Source organism: Bombus impatiens, unplaced genomic scaffold (genome assembly GCF_000188095.3).
Source record: "Bombus impatiens unplaced genomic scaffold, BIMP_2.2 scf_1383, whole genome shotgun sequence".
Lineage (NCBI taxonomy): Eukaryota > Metazoa > Arthropoda > Insecta > Hymenoptera > Apidae > Bombus > Bombus impatiens.
In genome coordinates, this window is record NT_177802.1 from 419 (window position 1) to 8,993 (window position 8,575).

The 8,575-nt window shown below is 39.1% G+C and overlaps 1 pseudogene; it reads right to left on the bottom strand.

Moving 5' to 3' along the window:
- Positions 1-4,065: 4,065 nt before the first annotated feature.
- LOC112213843 lies at positions 4,066-4,185 on the bottom strand (annotated as a pseudogene).
- Between the last annotated feature and the right edge of the window lie 4,390 nt (positions 4,186-8,575).

Here is an 8,575-nt window from a genome sequence, read left to right on the forward strand (position 1 = left end):
TAGCGTCGTCGATGTTATTGTTCTGGATTTGATTATCTAAATGTGTTGACTGTTTGGCTGCTTGCACGTAGCTTCGACTACCAAAGGTGTTATTATGGTTGATGTTCATTACATGCTGTATGTTTGTGTTAAGGAAATTCGAGGATTTGGAAATACAAATAATTGACTATATTTCACACACAACAGCTATACATCTATATTACACTCTGAAGAACGTCTTGCACGCACGCTTGTCGCCAACCGACTATCCAGAATCTTCTAACGGCAGTCTTTTGTCTCAACTAAGACCTGGACGTCCTCTGACCCTTACACACACACTCTCATGTACAGTGTAAATGTATCACTTCCCTAACAGTTTGTTGATGTTTCAGTTACTGTGTTATCCTGATGTGTGTGAGAGTTAGTGTATATCCTGTTACGAAGCGGCGGAAAAAGTTTACCTTGAAGTTGTTTTCTTACTAAAGTGCTTCGAATTATAGTCTCCCGCTGCAATATACTTGTCACCTAAATGTTGAAAGTACTCTTTCCACATTTGTGATGTAATTTTGTGTCGCGGTGGTACATATACTGCTGATAACTGTAAATAGTTGCTGCTAGTTTGTACTGTAACGGTGGTTGCTTGGATATATTCCTTACAAACTTGACTGTGTAAATGATGTTTAATATCGTTTCTTATTATTACTGCAATCCCTCCGTGTGCTTTTCCTGAGGGATGCTTGGTATCATATATGGTGTAGTACGGTATTTTTAAATAGTTTTTTGATAGTGAAGTGTGTTTCTGGAACAAGTAGTATATCGATATTATTGCTGTACAGGAATGTTTTAGTTTCTAAGGCCCTTTGTTGTAGGCCGTTAGAGTTCCAGGCTGCTATTTTAAGCGTGTCAATTTTTATTTTTTGCTTAGCGTGTTTGTGAGTAGCTGTAACATGAGTGTGATTTGTTGCGTTTGCTGTTCAAGGATTGCGTTTTGTTCACTTATCATTTTTGCTAACATTTCCGTGTTTTTAATGGATAGCTTTATCAGTTCTATGATTTCTGTAGCGTCGTCGATGTTATTGTTCTGGATTTGATTATCTAAATGTGTTGACTGTTTGGCTGCTTGCACGTAGCTTCGACTACCAAAGGTGTTATTATGGTTGATGTTCATTACATGCTGTATGTTTGTGTTAAGGAAATTCGAGGATTTGGAAATACAAATAATTGACTATATTTCACACACAACAGCTATACATCTATATTACACTCTGAAGAACGTCTTGCACGCACGCTTGTCGCCAACCGACTATCCAGAATCTTCTAACGGCAGTCTTTTGTCTCAACTAAGACCTGGACGTCCTCTGACCCTTACACACACACTCTCATGTACAGTGTAAATGTATCACTTCCCTAACAGTTTGTTGATGTTTCAGTTACTGTGTTATCCTGATGTGTGTGAGAGTTAGTGTATATCCTGTTACGAAGCGGCGGAAAAAGTTTACCTTGAAGTTGTTTTCTTACTAAAGCCTTTTCTTACTTAGCCTTTGTAACTAGCTGGGCGATTTCCACCGCAATTGTAACATTTTACATCATTTATTTTTCCCGTGTTTGGGCGGTTCACTGTAAGGTGCTTTCCTGCGCATTTGACACACGCCGGGTTCCTGTTGCAGTAATTTTTAGTGTGTCCATATTGGTGACATCTCATGCATTGTGGTATGTCTTTTTTGTGCCTGGGTGGCTCGACTGTAATTAATGTGTTTAAAATTTTTTTTAATATCGAACATTTCCTTGTTGTTATTTTTAGGTTATAATTCTATTAAGAATAGCGGTAGTGGTTGCTTCGTATCGTACCTTGTAATATTGTTTATAGTTCTTGTTTGGTGGCCAATATTTGCTAATTCGTCACTTAGTTTTTTTGTGTTAATTTTTGGATGCAGTCCTCTTATAACTACTTTGTAGCTCCTTTCCGTTTTGAACTGGTACGCGTGGTATATAGCATTTTTTCCCCTTAATTCTTTTATAACTTTCCTATAATTTTCTGGTGTGTTTGTTTGGATTTTTACCTGTTCTAATTTTGTTTGTTTTATTGTGTAATTATCCTTCCCAACTATATTGTTTAGTCGATTAATAAGCGGATCTATTATTTGCGCCTCGACAAATATTGGTGGTGGTTAATATTGGTGGAGATTTTGTAATGTGTGTTGGTTGAGTTGTGGTACTGCTTGTTGGGTCGTCGTCTAATTCTTTTGTTAGCGAGCTGAAGGAGTTTCTTAGCGGTAATTCATGCAGCCATCGCTGCTTTTCCGTATCTAGATTACCTGTTATTTTTCTTTTTTTGTTATAGCTGGCTACCTTCCAGCTTTTGTTCTGTTGAATTGTTACTTTGTTGATTTCCATGTCAACTTCAATTGTGGCTGAGCAGTCCTGTTCTTGGTTTGTTGGTTGACTTGTTTTTGATGTATCTGTTGTTTTGTATATGTAGTATTGATCTTGTTTGTTTATAATTTTTATTGGTGCACTATTCTCCATGGTAGGTTTGCTAGTCTTCTTGATAGAAGACACGGGTTTCCACCGTTTGGCTATAGGCGTAACCGTTCTTAAATTTCTCTTCCCCACTTGCCGTACTTTCTCTGAAGCACTGTTTTACGCGCCCGTTTAGCTCGGCTGTTCGGGCAGAACTGTTTTTTGCAGTTAACACAGAATATTTTCTCTTTGGTTACTGCTTCTTCTTTTTTTATTTTGCACTCGCCTGGATCATGGGGCTCAGCGCATTTTACACAGCGGTAGTTTAGATTACAGTTTTGTGCTGTGTGACCTAATCGCTGGCATTTGTGGCATTGAGTTATGTCATCCTTTTTTTTTATTATTATTTTTTCCCCATTTTATCTTGTAGTAGTTAAAATGGTTTATTTTTAGTAGGTTGCTTATATTGCTGTCGGGGGATAGTTGTATTCTGTAAATTGGGAGCAATATGTTGTTCTCCCTTGATCTTATTGTCGTGAATCGTGTGACTTTTATGAATTTTACGTCGTCAATTTGCAAGGCTTGTAGGTCTGTAAGTATTTCTGTTTCGGTGTAACTATTGTCTAAACCTTTTGACAAGTATGTATGGTGTTTCTCTGTTTTGGGTGTATACGTGTAAAAGGTTGTGTTAGCTGAGAGGAGTGTTTGTTTTGCTTTATGGAAATCGGGTAGGTTTTGGAGGTAGAGTGCGTGTTTACCTGAGTGTATTCTTTTGATATGGAATTGTTTGATGTCCGCTATTTTCTCTATGAGCGTTACGGTGTCCTTTGGGTCTTGTAGGATTATGTTGATGGGTGGCGGCCTGTTATCTCTTGTGGTGGGTGGGGTGCTCGTACGCTCCTCCGCGGAGCATCCGGTGAGGCGTCCGTCCGGTGCTCGGTCCCCCCTTGGCGGTGTTGGAGGCGCCTGGGTTGTACGACGGGGTGCGTCGCCCCTGCTGCGTCGATTGTTTCGATGGCGTGGTGGGACCGTGCCTTCCCGTTTTGCCTCGTAATGTTTCGTTTTTTTTTTTTCTTATTTCATCTAGGGTTGAGCTCGAAGTGGAGTAGTTTGCTGGTCCCGGCTGTGATTGTGGATGTGGTTCTGATTCTAGTAAGCTAAATCTGTTTTTTGTTGAGATCGCTGTGGGCGAGGCAGCTTTTATGGGTCTCATGTTTCCGACTTCCTTAGTCCTTTCGTCCTGGGCGGAGAGATGCTCTTTTTTTGTGTTTTTCAGGATATCTTCTAATCCTTTGGTCCTGGCAACTAGGTTTGGTTGGGGGTTGAGTTTCCCCGTCTTTTGCGCGGACAGTTGATTTCCTAGCCTGTTTCAGCGTAATTATATGACGAGGACGATTGCATTCAGCGCGGTATGCGCGTTGGCTGAAATTAGTAATTTTCTTATTTGTTTTCCATGGTCAAAAAATAGAATATTTAAAGAAATATAGGTGTGTGCCAAAATGAGAATGATACAATGTATGGCAATGGTCTCGTAATAGTAAAACATTTCTCTTTCTCGATGCTTCGATTGTAGATTATTAAAAATAGATTGTCAAGAAAAGTAAAAATATTGGAAAAGGAAAAAGAAGCCAACACCACACGGAGTTCCCAGGCGGTCACCCCACCCAAGTACTATCCGTGCCCAGCGCTCCCTAATTTTCGTGATCGGACGAGAACGAGTGCACTCAACGCGGTTTGAGCGTTGGCTGAGGTAAACAGTATTCTTATTTGTTTCTAATGATCAAAAAATAGAATATTTAAAGAAACATAGGTGTGTGCCAAAATGAGAATTACTTCCTTCGGTAGTACACATACTAAAAACGGTTGATCATTAATCTCCAAACAGGACGGACCCCTCAGCCCAAAGAGGGACATCAGACTTAGGTCCTGAAAATATTGCAGTGACATCATCGCTATAAATAAAAAAACAAATAAAAGTAAAATTTAAAAAAAATAAGACAAAATAAGAGTATATAAAAAAATAGAATTTACAGAGAATGATGCAAAAGGCAAGGCAACGGAACCCACTTTAGAATTAACAAGAAAACCCATCAAAAGAAAAATAAATCCGCAAAAAGCGGACAAGGAAATTAACAATATCTTAAGACTTCCCGCTCAAAAGACGCGGAAACTCAACCCACAACCTAACCTGGTTGCCAGGGCGAAAAGTCTAGCAAACATCCTAGGAAACAGTTGTAGATTATCACTCCAGCCAAGAAGAAAAGGCCAACGAAATCAAAAACATGAAGCCCACAAGAGCTATTTCGCCTCCAGCGATCATAACAAAAAATAGATACAGTATATTGCAATCTGAACCAGAGCCTCATCCACAACCGGGACCAGCAAACTACTCCACTTCGAGCTCAACCCTAGATGAAATAAGAAAAAAAAAAAACGAAACATTACGAGGCAAAACGGGAAGGCACGGTCCCACCACGCCATCGAAACAATCGACGCAGCAGGGGCGACGCACCCCGTCGTACAACCCAGGAGGCCCGGCGCCTCCAACACCGCCAAGGGGGGACCGAGCACCGGACGGACGCCTCACCGGATGCTCCGCGGAGGAGCGTACGAGCACCCCACCCACCACAAGAGATAACAGGCCGCCACCCATCAACATAATCCTACAAGACCCAAAGGACACCGTAACGCTCATAGAGAAAATAGCGGACATCAAACAATTCCATATCAAAAGAATACACTCAGGTAAACACGCACTCTACCTCCAAAACCTACCCGATTTCCATAAAGCAAAACAAACACTCCTCTCAGCTAACACAACCTTTTACACGTATACACCCAAAACAGAGAAACACCATACATACTTGTCAAAAGGTTTAGACAATAGTTACACCGAAACAGAAATACTTACAGACCTACAAGCCTTGCAAATTGACGACGTAAAATTCATAAAAGTCACACGATTCACGACAATAAGATCAAGGGAGAACAACATATTGCTCCCAATTTACAGAATACAACTATCCCCCGACAGCAATATAAGCAACCTACTAAAAATAAACCATTTTAACTACTACAAGATAAAATGGGGAAAAAATAATAATAAAAAAAAAGGATGACATAACTCAATGCCACAAATGCCAGCGATTAGGTCACACAGCACAAAACTGTAATCTAAACTACCGCTGTGTAAAATGCGCTGAGCCCCATGATCCAGGCGAGTGCAAAATAAAAAAAGAAGAAGCAGTAACCAAAGAGAAAATATTCTGTGTTAACTGCAAAAAACAGTTCTGCCCGAACAGCCGAGCTAAACGGGCGCGTAAAACAGTGCTTCAGAGAAAGTACGGCAAGTGGGGAAGAGAAATTTAAGAACGGTTACGCCTATAGCCAAACGGTGGAAACCCGTGTCTTCTATCAAGAAGACTAGCAAACCTACCATGGAGAATAGTGCACCAATAAAAATTATAAACAAACAAGATCAATACTACATATACAAAACAACAGATACATCAAAAACAAGTCAACCAACAAACCAAGAACAGGACTGCTCAGCCACAATTGAAGTTGACATGGAAATCAACAAAGTAACAATTCAACAGAACAAAAGCTGGAAGGTAGCCAGCTATAACAAAAAAAGAAAAATAACAGGTAATCTAGATACGGAAAAGCAGCGATGGCTGCATGAATTACCGCTAAGAAACTCCTTCAGCTCGCTAACAAAAGAATTAGACGACGACCCAACAAGCAGTACCACAACTCAACCAACACACATTACAAAATCTCCACCAATATTTGTTGAGACGCAAATAATAGACCCGCTTATTGATCAACTTAACAATATTGTTGGAAAGGATAATTACACAATAAAACAAACAAAATTAGAACAGGTAAAAATCCAAACAAACACACCAGAAAATTATAGGAAAGTTATAAAAGAATTAAGGGGAAAAAATGCTATATACCACGCGTACCAGTTCAAAACGGAAAGGAGCTACAAAGTAGTTATAAGAGGACTGCATCCAAAAATTAACACAAAAAAACTAAGTGACGAATTAGCAAATATTGGCCACCAAACAAGAACTATAAACAATATTACAAGGTACGATACGAAGCAACCACTACCGCTATTCTTAATAGAATTATAACCTAAAAATAACAACAAGGAAATGTTCGATATTAAAAAAAATTTTAAACACATTAATTACAGTCGAGCCACCCAGGCACAAAAAAGACATACCACAATGCATGAGATGTCACCAATATGGACACACTAAAAATTACTGCAACAGGAACCCGGCGTGTGTCAAATGCGCAGGAAAGCACCTTACAGTGAACCGCCCAAACACGGGAAAAATAAATGATGTAAAATGTTACAATTGCGGTGGAAATCGCCCAGCTAGTTACAAAGGCTAAGTAAGAAAAGGCTTTAGTAAGAAAACAACTTCAAGGTAAACTTTTTCCGCCGCTTCGTAACAGGATATACACTAACTCTCACACACATCAGGATAACACAGTAACTGAAACATCAACAAACTGTTAGGGAAGTGATACATTTACACTGTACATGAGAGTGTGTGTGTAAGGGTCAGAGGACGTCCAGGTCTTAGTTGAGACAAAAGACTGCCGTTAGAAGATTCTGGATAGTCGGTTGGCGACAAGCGTGCGTGCAAGACGTTCTTCAGAGTGTAATATAGATGTATAGCTGTTGTGTGTGAAATATAGTCAATTATTTGTATTTCCAAATCCTCGAATTTCCTTAACACAAACATACAGCATGTAATGAACATCAACCATAATAACACCTTTGGTAGTCGAAGCTACGTGCAAGCAGCCAAACAGTCAACACATTTAGATAATCAAATCCAGAACAATAACATCGACGACGCTACAGAAATCATAGAACTGATAAAGCTATCCATTAAAAACACGGAAATGTTAGCAAAAATGATAAGTGAACAAAACGCAATCCTTGAACAGCAAACGCAACAAATCACACTCATGTTACAGCTACTCACAAACACGCTAAGCAAAAAATAAAAATTGACACGCTTAAAATAGCAGCCTGGAACTCTAACGGCCTACAACAAAGGGCCTTAGAAACTAAAACATTCCTGTACAGCAATAATATCGATATACTACTTGTTCCAGAAACACACTTCACTATCAAAAAACTATTTAAAAATACCGTACTACACCATATATGATACCAAGCATCCCTCAGGAAAAGCACACGGAGGGATTGCAGTAATAATAAGAAACGATATTAAACATCATTTACACAGTCAAGTTTGTAAGGAATATATCCAAGCAACCACCGTTACAGTACAAACTAGCAGCAACTATTTACAGTTATCAGCAGTATATGTACCACCGCGACACAAAATTACATCACAAATGTGGAAAGAGTACTTTCAACATTTAGGTGACAAGTATATTGCAGCGGGAGACTATAATTCGAAGCACACACTATGGGGATCAAGAATCACTACACCCCGAGGTAGAACCTTGGAAAAATACATTAGAAACAATAACCTCAATATATTGTCCACAGGAAGACCGACATACTGGCCGACAGACCGAGCAAAATACCTGACCTACTTGATTTTGCAGTTACAAAGGGACTAAACGCAAATAAACTATATATAGCACCCAGTCTTGAGCTTAGCTCCGATCATACACCCATAATTATTACATACAGAAACAAACCAATACTTTATAACAATTCAGAGACACTATGTAATAATACCCCCAAATGGCAAACATTTAAAGAAATAGTTGAGAACAAAATCAATTGTAACATCCCATTGAAAACACCTGAACACATCGAACAAGCAGTAACAACACTTACTGAAACTATCCAAGAAGCAGCATGGGCAACCACTATACCTGAACCAACCAATAGACAAACAAAAATAATTCCGTCAGACATCCTCGAAATAATTAGAGAAAAAAGAAAAGCGAAAGCAAAATGGCAAAAACATAGATCAAAAGAAAATAAAAAACACCTAAATAAACTTGCAAAGGAAATTAAAAACAAAATAAAAGAACACAATAACAATGAGTTCACAAAATTCATAGAGTCACTATCTGCGCACGAGAACTCCAACTACTCCCTATGGAAAGCCACAAAAAAAAT